This window comes from Amphibalanus amphitrite, unplaced genomic scaffold (genome assembly GCF_019059575.1).
Source record: "Amphibalanus amphitrite isolate SeventyFive unplaced genomic scaffold, NRLGWU_Aamphi_draft 000824F_arrow, whole genome shotgun sequence".
NCBI classification, from domain to species: Eukaryota; Metazoa; Arthropoda; class Thecostraca; order Balanomorpha; family Balanidae; genus Amphibalanus; species Amphibalanus amphitrite.
In genome coordinates, this window is record NW_024882318.1 from 16,917 (window position 1) to 28,696 (window position 11,780).

General features: G+C 47.3%; 1 protein-coding gene across 1 annotated transcript in view; it reads right to left on the reverse strand.

Annotated features, from left to right (window-relative positions):
• LOC122366688 (TATA-binding protein-associated factor 172-like) overlaps window positions 1–11,780 on the reverse strand; it is a gene marked incomplete at its 5' end in the record, with an annotated part of 326,392 nt that overhangs the window by 15,621 nt on the left and 298,991 nt on the right. The window lies entirely within an intron of this gene.

Sequence of the window (11,780 nt, forward strand, 5' to 3'; positions counted from 1 at the left end):
GTCGTAGCGCTTCCCTACAAAGACAAGTCGATTGCTCTTTACGAGTATTCGCAACTGGTGATACCTATATTTTTATCCTAGGTCAATATTTGACTCCGTTTTGGCTAGTCAACGATCAAATTACGGGGAAAAGCTAAAATTTTCCAAGCTATTTAGCCAATAATGGCAAATCTATGAAAGATATCAACATGAAACTTTCACGACCGTGTTTCTCAATGAATTAGCAACAAAATGATGCATAGTTCACTGCAGTTCAGTCATTACTGGCGTGACATAGTCCCCGGGAACACGAGAGTCACACCCGCCGCTGGCGAGGACTGTCCTAATTGACCTGAGGTGACCTTGTAAAGATCGAGGAACAATTTTGAAAGCATTTAGATGAAGATTGAACCACAGATTCGGATTCAGGACCTCAAGAAACCCTACTAAACACAGACATGCGAGGTCAATGACCTTTGTTGACCTTAGAAAGGTCAATATACGATGTAATGTTTCATGTCCTGTCAAAATCTGACATAAGTCACAGAATAATTTCGTTCTTGTCGATGGGATCGCGTCCAGTTACGCCAGATGTACGATTTTGTCAAAAAGAGTCGGAGGTTTTACCTATTGTGAGGTCATAGCTCGGTGACCTGACATGACCCGAAAATATTTTTACCGAAAGATTGAGCTGAAAGTTAGCATGTAGGTAGGCACCCACTAAGCCATGCATATCCATGTGCCAGATTTGGGGTGCTGTTACACGTGCGCACGCGCAGGGGTCGATTCCAGATCTCGAAGCCGCCTGTACTGATTGCGCTCAAATTTGGTACACGGTTAGGGAGCAGTTGGTAGGGTGCCGTGCAAAAGTCAGTTGGGACCCAGTTGGCACGTGCGCACATGCAGGGTGCCGCTTCCAGATCTCAAGAACGGCTGGGCCGATTGCGCTCAAATTTGTCACATCACTAGGGACCGGTTAGTAGGTCTTGGGGTGCAGTGCACAAGTTATTTGGTGGTACCCCCTCGCAATTTCGCACGTGCAAGGCCCACCCTCCCGCTCACTCCGTTGGTCGCCCCAAAAGGCGTTTTTACTGGTGTGCACGATTACTTTATAAAAATGCTGAAGTGTTGCAAGTAATTGACAAATATTGTCCAAAGCATGCTGCCTTTGTCCAACCAAATTCCGATTTGGGCATAGGACAAAATCGGAATTCTGAAGGTACAAAATCCAATTGGCACCAATCTAACAGATGTGGTAAGGTTGTGATAGGTTTTACCGAACGGAGATATAGACGATCTGTCAACTGACGAGAGAAGCCAAACTCTGTCAACTGGCTGGTGTGCAGCAAGCAGATATTGATATTCTGCAACGGTTATTTTTGTTGTTGTTTTAATCTTTCTTCAATAAGGTACCTATGTTAGAGCTGTTGTGCCTATTTGTTTATACACCAAACAACATCGGTGATAGCCAGATAACTATTTCATGGCGTGCAAAGAAAGACTGTTCAAGTTACCCAACGGTCGGGTTATTTGGATACACCGTCACTTGACGGAGAAGCAAGGCTTTACTTCACATTTTTCAAAAAAAAAAAAATGTTCAACTTGAAACTTGATGCACTCTATGGCAATGACTCTTGTCAAGTTGTTGGAAAAGTCAAGGCTGTTCAAGTTGTTCTTAGGACAATAAAAATTTATTTCATTGGCTTCCACTCGCCAAACCCGCTTTCCCTATAGCTCAATCAAGGGATGAATCACTGGGTGGTTCTTTCGACCCCTCCTCACCCTCCTGCAATTGAAGTTAGCCGTTGGCAAAGACACTAATTCGTGCAGGGGTTCATTTTCACTTGTCCTTTTAATGTAATCGGTGACTTAACACGCGCAGTGGAAGGGGGGGCGGATTTCGCCCACCCCTCCTGTTTTTCGCCAATAACTCGCGCCGCAAGCATAATATCAATGTGAAATTTCGGCTACCTGTCCAGAATTGAATTGCGGATCTTCTCATGCAAGAGGTAAGAAAATCGGTTCCCAACTTTTCTAGTAATAGCGGTGTAAAGTCAAACATCCTGCCGCCGCGGCGGCGCGGCGGCGCGGCGGCCGGCGCTAGCCGTTACGCGCCGCCTGAATTGTAGACTGTGCCGGGGCGGGACGGTTCCGTCTTTACATCGCGCTCCTTACCGCTGATTACATTAGATTCGCGTCAAATTCGGTGAGAAGACTGAGAAATGTACAGGCAATCACATGGTCAAAGAATTTTGGAAGTCGGCCAGTAACAACTTAACCCTCGCCCTGGCCGGGGGGGGGGGGGTCGATGCGACCCCCCCCCCCCTAAGGTTTTTCGAAGATAGCGTAAAAACGGCGGCGCGCAGCGCCGCCAAATTTGGCACAGCCTATGGGGCAACCTTTTTACATATAACCTGAAAATTTCAGGTCCGGGTGACCTTGGGTCAGGTCACCAGGTCAGAAAAACCGGTACAAGGTCATGGTCAAATTTCAATTTTCTTTTTGCACCTGTCCAACTCACAGTTTTGCACTGATTTCCTTCAAACTTTCAGGATGTGCTAAGGTCACCGAGTTGTATAACATATAGTTCGGGTTTTTTGAGGTCACTGACCTGAGGTCAGTTAGAGGTCATTACGTCGTAATGTTAAGCCTATGGGAAAATACTAAATTCGGAAAATACTGGAGATATCCGCTTCGTTCTATCACTTTTGTGCTTTGAAACCACAGTACTTAACAGCAGGTCACTTGGTGCTTCTTTGTGTGGAGTACCTATTCATGGGTCAGGTCAAATGAGGTCAACTGTGGTCAAATGACGTTTTTGCCAATAACTTGGCACATAATGACGCTAGAGCTTAAAAAATGGTATCATTGTGTTCCTGGTGATCAGCCGAATCGAATGATATGCGATATGATGCAATTTGGTTAACTTTAACATAATTTATTAATTTAAGTTTACTTAAAATTTAAGAAAAACTTTAAGTACACTTAAGCAAGCTAAAAAGTATATCATTCGACGCGCCTTGACGTGCTAAGTTCACTGGTGCTTTTCTTTTTGCTCTATCTTAATTAGATCAAAAGTTATAATCGAAAAACTTTTGACCTGTTTTTAGCGAAATTTTTACATTTATACCCCCCAAAACCCCCCTAAATATTGACCTAGAGCAACCAAATTTGCACAGGGGCGAGAACTCCAGGGGGCCCACCTACCTACCAAATTTGGTGTTTCTAGGTGCCATAGGAGCCAATCGCGAGGGGGGGGGGTCGCATCGACCCCCCCCCCCTGCCAGGCCGTGTTATGAAAAATGCCCTGCCAGGGCGAGGGTTAAGTTATGAGTGTGTAAACACAAAATTGTGATTGCCGCGTTTCCCGCGTCGGCCGATCCCGCTTCAGCCGGCGACATCTTACCCTTAGCAGGCTTCTAACTGCCATATTTATTGTTGGATTATCTAGAAATTCACCATACATACTCACAAATGTCTGTTCTTTCGTATAGTGAAAGATTGAAGAAAATCGGCCGGTAACTTTTTGAGTTATCGGCATGTAAACGCAAAAAAGTTGCTAATATGGCAGATTTGACCACATTTGACCTCATTTGACCTTGAAGATATTGACCAAGGGTCATGAAATTCACACACAACAGAGTTCCCCATGGCCCCCACCTACCCTCCAAATTTCGTCTTTCTAGCTCCAGTGGGAGCTGAGATCTTGGGGGGGGCGACATCCGCCCCCCCTTCCACTGGGCGTAGTACTCGCAACCGTTCCACTGCGCGTGTTAAGCCAGCAGGCCAAATGGACAAAAATCCATACAAACCCAGGTGATGCCACGGGCCCACGGCCCTCATCCTTGTCAGCGTCCACTCCCTCGGCGGCGGCGGCGGCGGCCCGCCGTGCCGTGCGCTGCGGCATGTTATTTGGTGGTACCCCTCGCAATTTCGCACGTGCAAGGCCCACCCTCCCGCTCACTCCGTTGGTCGCCCCAAAAGGCGTTTTTACTGGTGTGCAAGATTACTTTATAAAATTGCTGAAGTGTTGCAAGTAATTGACAAATATTGTCCAAAGCATGCTGCCTTTGTCCAACCAAATTCCGATTTGGGCATAGGACAAAATCGGAATTCTGAAGGTACAAAATCCAATTGGCACCACTCTAACAGATGTGGTAAGGTTGTGATAGGTTTTACCGAACGGAGATATAGACGATCTGTCAACTGACGAGAGAAGCCAAACTCTGTCAACTGGCTGGTGTGCAGCAAGCAGATATTGATATTCTGCAACGGTTATTTTTGTTGTTGTTTTAATCTTTCTTCAATAAGGTACCTATGTTAGAGCTGTTGTGCCTATTTGTTTATACACCAAACAACATCGGTGATAGCCAGATAACTATTTCATGGCGTGCAAAGAAAGACTGTTCAAGTTACCCAACGGTCGGGTTATTTGGATACACCGTCACTTGACGGAGAAGCAAGGCTTTACTTCACATTTTTCAAAAAAAAAATATGTTCAACTTGAAACTTGATGCACTCTATGGCAATGACTCTTGTCAAGTTGTTGGAAAAGTCAAGGCTGTTCAAGTTGTTCTTAGGACAATAAAAATTTATTTCATTGGCTTCCACTCGCCAAACCCGCTTTCCCTATAGCTCAATCAAGGGATGAATCACTGGGTGGTTCTTTCGACCCCTCCTCACCCTCCTGCAATTGAGGTTAGCCGTTGGCAAAGACACTAATTCGTGCAGGGGTTCATTTTCACTTGTCCTTTTAATGTAATCGGTGACTTAACACGCGCAGTGGAAGGGGGGCGGATTTCGCCCACCCCTCCTGTTTTTCGCCAATAACTCGCGCCGCAAGCATAATATCAATGTGAAATTTCGGCTACCTGTCCAGAATTGAATTGCGGATCTTCTCATGCAAGAGGTAAGAAAATCGGTTCCCAACTTTTCTAGTAATAGCGGTGTAAAGTCAAACATCCTGCCGCCGCGGCGGCGCGGCGGCGCGGCGGCCGGCGCTAGCCGTTACGCGCCGCCTGAATTGTAGACTGTGCCGGGGCGGGACGGTTCCGTCTTTACATCGCGCTCCTTACCGCTGATTACATTAGATTCGCGTCAAATTCGGTGAGAAGACTGAGAAATGTACAGGCAATCACATGGTCAAAGAATTTTGGAAGTCGGCCAGTAACAACTTAACCCTCGCCCTGGCAGGGGGGGGGGTCGATGCGACCCCCCCCCCTAAGGTTTTTCGAAGATAGCGTAAAAACGGCGGCGCGCGCAGCGCCGTCAAATTTGGCACAGCCTATGGGGCAACCTTTTTACATATGACCTGAAAATTTCAGGTCCGGGTGACCTTGGGTCAGGTCACCAGGTCAGAAAAACCGGTACAAGGTCATGGTCAAATTTCAATTTTCTTTTTGCACCTGTCCAACTCACAGTTTTGCACTGATTTCCTTCAAACTTTCAGGATGTGCTAAGGTCACCGAGTTGTATAACATATAGTTCGGGTTTTTTGAGGTCACTGACCTGAGGTCAGTTAGAGGTCATTACGTCGTAATGTTAAGCCTATGGGAAAATACTAAATTCGGAAAATACTGGAGATATCCGCTTCGTTCTATCACTTTTGTGCTTTGAAACCACAGTACTTAACAGCAGGTCACTTGGTGCTTCTTTGTGTGGAGTACCTATTCATGGGTCAGGTCAAATGAGGTCAACTGAGGTCAAATGACGTTTTTGCCAATAACTTGGCACATAATGACGCTAGAGCTTAAAAAATGGTATCATTGTGTTCCTGGTGATCAGCCGAATCGAATGATATGCGATATGATGCAATTTGGTTAACTTTAACATAATTTATTAATTTAAGTTTACTTAAAATTTAAGAAAAACTTTAAGTACACTTAAGCAAGCTAAAAAGTATATCTTGATTGGTAATATTACTAAGTGCTCGAGCGAGGAACATATTGAATATAATTAGATAAATAAAAGAAGTTGACCTTTTCCTCGACATCAAAAATGTAAAAAGCCGAATAATATATTTAAAAAAACGGTGAGCTTTCGGCCACTGGCCTTTATCAAACCAACGTGATAACAATGTTAAAAGACCTCTCTCTTTTAACTGTCTCTTTTAACATTGTTATCACGTTGGTTTGATAAAGGCCAGTGGCCGAAAGCTCACCGTTTTTTTTAAATATATTATTCGGCTTTTTACATTTTTGATGTCGAGGAAAAGGTCAACTTCTTTTATTTATCTAATTAAAAAGTATATCATTCGACGCGCCTTGACGTGCTAAGTTCACTGGTGCTTTTCTTTTTGCTCTATCTTAATTAGATCAAAAGTTATAATCGAAAAACTTTTGACCTGTTTTTAGCGAAATTTTTACATTTATATCCCCCAAAACCCCCCTAAATATTGACCTAGAGCAACCAAATTTGCACAGGGGCGAGAACTCCAGGGGGCCCACCTACCTACCAAATTTGGTGTTTCTAGGTGCCATAGGAGCCAATCGCGAGGGGGGGGGGGGGTCGCATCGACCCCCCCCTGCCAGGCCGTGTTATGAAAAATGCCCTGCCAGGGCGAGGGTTAAGTTATGAGTGTGTAAACACAAAATTGTGATTGCCGCGTTTCCCGCGTCGGCCGATCCCGCTTCAGCCGGCGACATCTTACCCTTAGCAGGCTTCTAACTGCCATATTTATTGTTGGATTATCTAGAAATTCACCATACATACTCACAAATGTCTGTTCTTTCGTATAGTGAAAGATTGAAGAAAATCGGCCGGTAACTTTTTGAGTTATCGGCATGTAAACGCAAAAAAGTTGCTAATATGGCAGATTTGACCACATTTGACCTCATTTGACCTTGAAGATATTGACCAAGGGTCATGAAATTCACACACAACAGAGTTCCCCATGGCCCCCACCTACCCTCCAAATTTCGTCTTTCTAGCTCCAGTGGGAGCTGAGATCTTAGGGGGGGGCGACATCCGCCCCCCCTTCCACTGGGCGTAGTACTCGCAACCGTTCCACTGCGCGTGTTAAGCCAGCAGGCCAAATGGACAAAAATCCATACAAACCCAGGTGATGCCACGGGCCCACGGCCCTCATCCTTGTCAGCGTCCACTCCCTCGGCGGCGGCGGCGGCGGCCCGCCGTGCCGTGCGCCGCGGCATGTTACCTCTCGCCGCGCCAGGGGCCGCGGGGCGGGACGCTACCCCCCGCTGCGCCAGGCGACCCCCGGGCCTGGGCACCGCCGCGACGGGCGACGGACGACAACAGAGCAAACAAAGGATGGGGCCGCCAGTCAGCCGGCGTAGTGAATGGGTAAATCCTTACTCGATAATACAGCAGGGACTGCTCCACGAACACGGGCAGGCCGTACGCTAGTAGACATTCGATGGAATAGGCGATTCGGGCGTAGGTCAGCCGGGCGTAGGTCACCCGGGCGTAGACATTCGATGGAGTAGGCGATTCGGGTGTAGGTCAGCCGGGCGTAGGTCACCCGGGCGTAGACATTCGATGGAGTAGGCGATTCGGGCGTAGGTCAGCCGGGCGTAGGTCACCCGGGCGTAGACATTCGATGGAGTAGGCGATTCGGGCGTAGGTCAGCCGGGCGTAGGTCACCCGGGCGTAGACATTCGATGGAGTAGGCGATTCGGGCGTAGGTTAGCCGGGCGTAGGTCAGCCGGGCGTAGACATTCGATGGAGTAGGCTATTCGGGCGTAGGTCAGCCGGGCGTAGGTCACCCGGGCGTAGACATTCGATGGAGTAGGCGATTCGGGCGTAGGTCAGCCGGGCGTAGGTCACCCGGGCGTAGACATTCGATGGAATAGGCGATTCGGGCGTAGGTCACCCGGGCTGATCCCGTTGTCTTTGTCCCGTTTCGCCGGCCGGCCACAGGGTGCGCTAGCGTCGACTGCGGGCGGCGGCGGGCGGGCGGCCGGCGCTGAAAGAACGTATTAAAATGACAACATAAAAATGTTTTATCTTACATATCTCCCCTCACATTAGTCGCATAGATCTGTTCTTGGATTCAATCGAAGGCGCTTTCAACAAGCTATGTTGCTATGCCATGTTTATGCCAGGATATAGTCATTCAATGAAGTTATTGGTGTTTGAAGCCGTTTATTTGTCCTATTATTTCGCATTTTGCTACGTTAATTAATTGTTGCCTCCTCTTTATCAGCTCTATCTACCGAAACGCCATGTTGCTATGCATCCTTTTTGCTAGGATATAATAATTTAATGAAGTTATTGCCTATTGGTGCTTGAAGCCGTTTGCTTATCCTATTATTTCGCAGTATGCTTCGTTAATTGCTGCCTTCTCTTTATTCCTAAGGCTGGTATCATTTTGACCCTCGCAATTGATCCCCGGTATGATGGCGACCTCATGATGGCGAGGTCAGGAGTCCGAAATGACCTCACGTGACCCTCAGGAAAAATATGTCCATCATGAATCATAAAACAAAAAATATGTGCAGGTTCCTAAGCTACTAGCCTCTGGCGACAGTATTCATAACTTCTTATGAAAGAAATTTGTTAACATTTTGAACACCTATGAGCTATGATCCCAATGGATCTCACGACAAAATTGAGGAGCCAGATCTATGATCCGAGTGGATCTAGCGACAAAATTGAAGGGTCAGATCTATGATCCCAGTAGATCTCTCGACAAAATTGAGGGGCTGGATCTATGATCTGAATGGATCTCGGATCGGGATCCATGGGATCGGATCTCAGATCCATTTTTCCGGATCCAAGCACATGTCTGTCGTCAGCTTCCTCCTCTTCATCTGTCAGCTCATCAACAGTAGGCGGTGGCAGCGCCACGATATCCACTACTTCACTGTCACTGTCCGAGAAATCATCTCTCTCAAGCATCTCCAAGGCCTCTTTTACGGTAATCGCTTTTTCACGACGCATGGCGATTGCAGATCGACCACACTCCCGCGTAAAATAAAACGTATCTAAAAGCGTATCTTATCTCTAAGGTCGCACACACTCAGCTCGCAGTCCAACGCACGGGTGGAAACTGACGCTAGCGTCTCAGGGCTCACTTCCGCCCCCCCCCCTCCCAGTCTCCCCTCACTGCCACCCCACCCTGAACACCCCAGGGGTCTCCCCATAGCGTCACCCCCTCGCATTCCCGGCGGTCCCCTTACCGCCGCCCGCCCTGCCACACCTCGGCGGCCGCGGCGGCCGGCCGTCCCGCCGCTACCCCGTTCCGCCCAGTGCAAGTGTCTTCATTTGATGACATCTAAATTTGGCGCTCTCCAGATCGCCAGAATTCTAGAAATGGCCGATGAGAATACGATTATATGTGTATAACATAATCCGTTGAGCAATGAGTGGAGTCAATTTGGACGTAACTATGTTCACAGTTGAATGGAAGCCAAATAAGCCGACGAGGGTCTCAATGTCTGAAAATCGCTAAATTTAAGCGCTTATCAAATACAAGAGGGTGAAGGGAAACAAACATAGCGGGACCCAGGTGGTCGACAAAGACCTTCTCGACACGTTGGCGAGGTTCTAAGCCGTCTAACATATACCCGGTGTGCGCCACGTCTGGCTGTTTCGGGTGTCCTCATATGAGGACACTGAGCGCTAATGGGTTAGAATCTAAGACCGCACGTAGTATGAAGGATTCACGCTGCGACTTATTGCCGAAATTGGAATCCAGGAAAGACTTGAACATTTCAGACCATAAGATCCACCATGAGATCCCAACTGATTGTCATACTAGCAGCGACTGCAGTCAGAGGCGACTGAACGTTTACATACGTTCTGGATTTTTTCTCCACAAATAACCTTAAATTCTATAGTGCGCGCAGCCCCTCCTACTTGTGGACAGGGGTGACTGCATGAGTGCCAGATGGATGAGGCGTGAGACTGTCCCATATAGTGGCACTAAGGTAAAGGATGTCCTCGGCCGACGTACAGCCCACCGCTAAAGTAATGTGTGGTTTTACCAATATCAACGGATGGCTTTGACCGACGATTTTTAAATGCAGACTGATTGAAAAGAAGACGTCAATAGATAAAGTTGTAGCAGCAAGGGTGAAAATACATGTAAGCTACATTTAAAGTCTCGTTGCAGTCTGGTTAATCGTTCCTAGGCTTCAGAAGCAGAACATACCCATGACTGAAACCACACATTACTTCTGCTGTGGACTGTACCTAGTATACAAGACGACCTTTGATGATGTGAGTGTGCATGATCGACTTTGAATAAGCGCCATAGATACCTGCTGATCTCACCGAACATTCGCCTTGCGTAATCCCCAGACAAAATATCTACATTGAGGGACAGGTCAATTTTGCGACCTCTCCATTACCTATTAGTTAAACCGCGCCGTGCTGGTGGCCTGTGTTTTCCGTGTCATGCTGGGGGGGGGGGGGCGTTTTCACGCGACCCACTTTAACTTGGCTCCTGGGCCACGTAGCGACACGCGGTAAGCGGCAATCGAAAGAGCGTCAAAATAATGACGGAAACACTTTGTTTAGTTTTCAGGTCAGGTCAAAGGTCAGGTCGCCAGAGGTCATCAAAAGGTCAAATTTAGTCCATTTAAACAATTTTGGAAACTGCCAATGGATAAATCGGGAACCAATAGAGCTACAGCGCCGCGGAAAAGCCCATTCGATAGCCGTTTTACAGACCTGTCTGATTATTGCCCTCAGAATTGACCCCGCGTCCACGGCTTAGCCTCCCGATGGCAAAACTCCCGATGGCAAAACTCCCGATGGAAAAACTTAAAATATCTGTTTTTAAGAAAAACGTTTTCTGCAATACCGTTTGCCTCAAGACAGTGACGAGATTTATTTTGCCAGCATCGTGTTCCTCTTGCCGAGACGCGTCGAAAGAACTATACGTTGACATTGAAATGCATTTTAAAAATTTGACCTCAGGTCAAGGTCATCACCTGACCGGAAAGGGTCATGCTGCATATCATGAGTCGATCCGTATCGTCGAGCTGAACACATCTGACGTAGTTTCACCGCTCTAGCATATTTTGATTGACTCTTCTGTATGCTCCTGAGGTCATCTCAGGCCATGAACGGTCACCATCACCAACAGTTTTTTGGCTATAACTTTTTGGCTATAAGTTATAGCCAAAAAACTGTTGGTGACCGTTCATGGTCTGAGATGACCTCAGGAGCATACAGAAGAGTCACAACTCACTGGTGCATTTTTCCTATTCAGTGTGTTTTGTTTACCTATGAACCGATGTTTGAGAGGGCATTGAACAACATTCGTCCAAAAGAGGCGCATTTCATAGTTTCTCCCATTGACTTGTAATGGAGAGGTCGCAAAATTGACCTGACCTTAGGTCACAGATATCAAAAGTCGGAGATAAACATCTTATACATATTGTTAGTCTTATAACCCGCACCCTGGTGGGGTCTGTTTATAACGCGACCTGGTGGGGGGGGGGGCTATTCTTTGCCCCCCCCCCTCGTATCTCCGAAACTACTGGACGGATCCGCAAAATTCAAACGGCGTTCGAAAGGCCTGTCAAATTTGTCGAAGGAAACCAAATTTCATTGACCTCGGGGTCACCGATGACGTCACAGGTCAGGTCAAAGATGAAATGTTTCACCGTTCACGGGTCTTCTAGGGAATGCGCTATAACACCGAGAAAAACGCATTTTGTCGAGAATCAGCGATAGGGCGTCAGTTGCCTGGTAGATATGTTGCTATTAGAGGTCACTGACAATACCAGGTCACGTCACAGGTCAGGTCACTGTAGCAAGGCTACATCTTGGGACGTCTTAACATTTTCCAGATCGGGACCCAGCCGCCCGCCATACTCCCCTCCCCATAC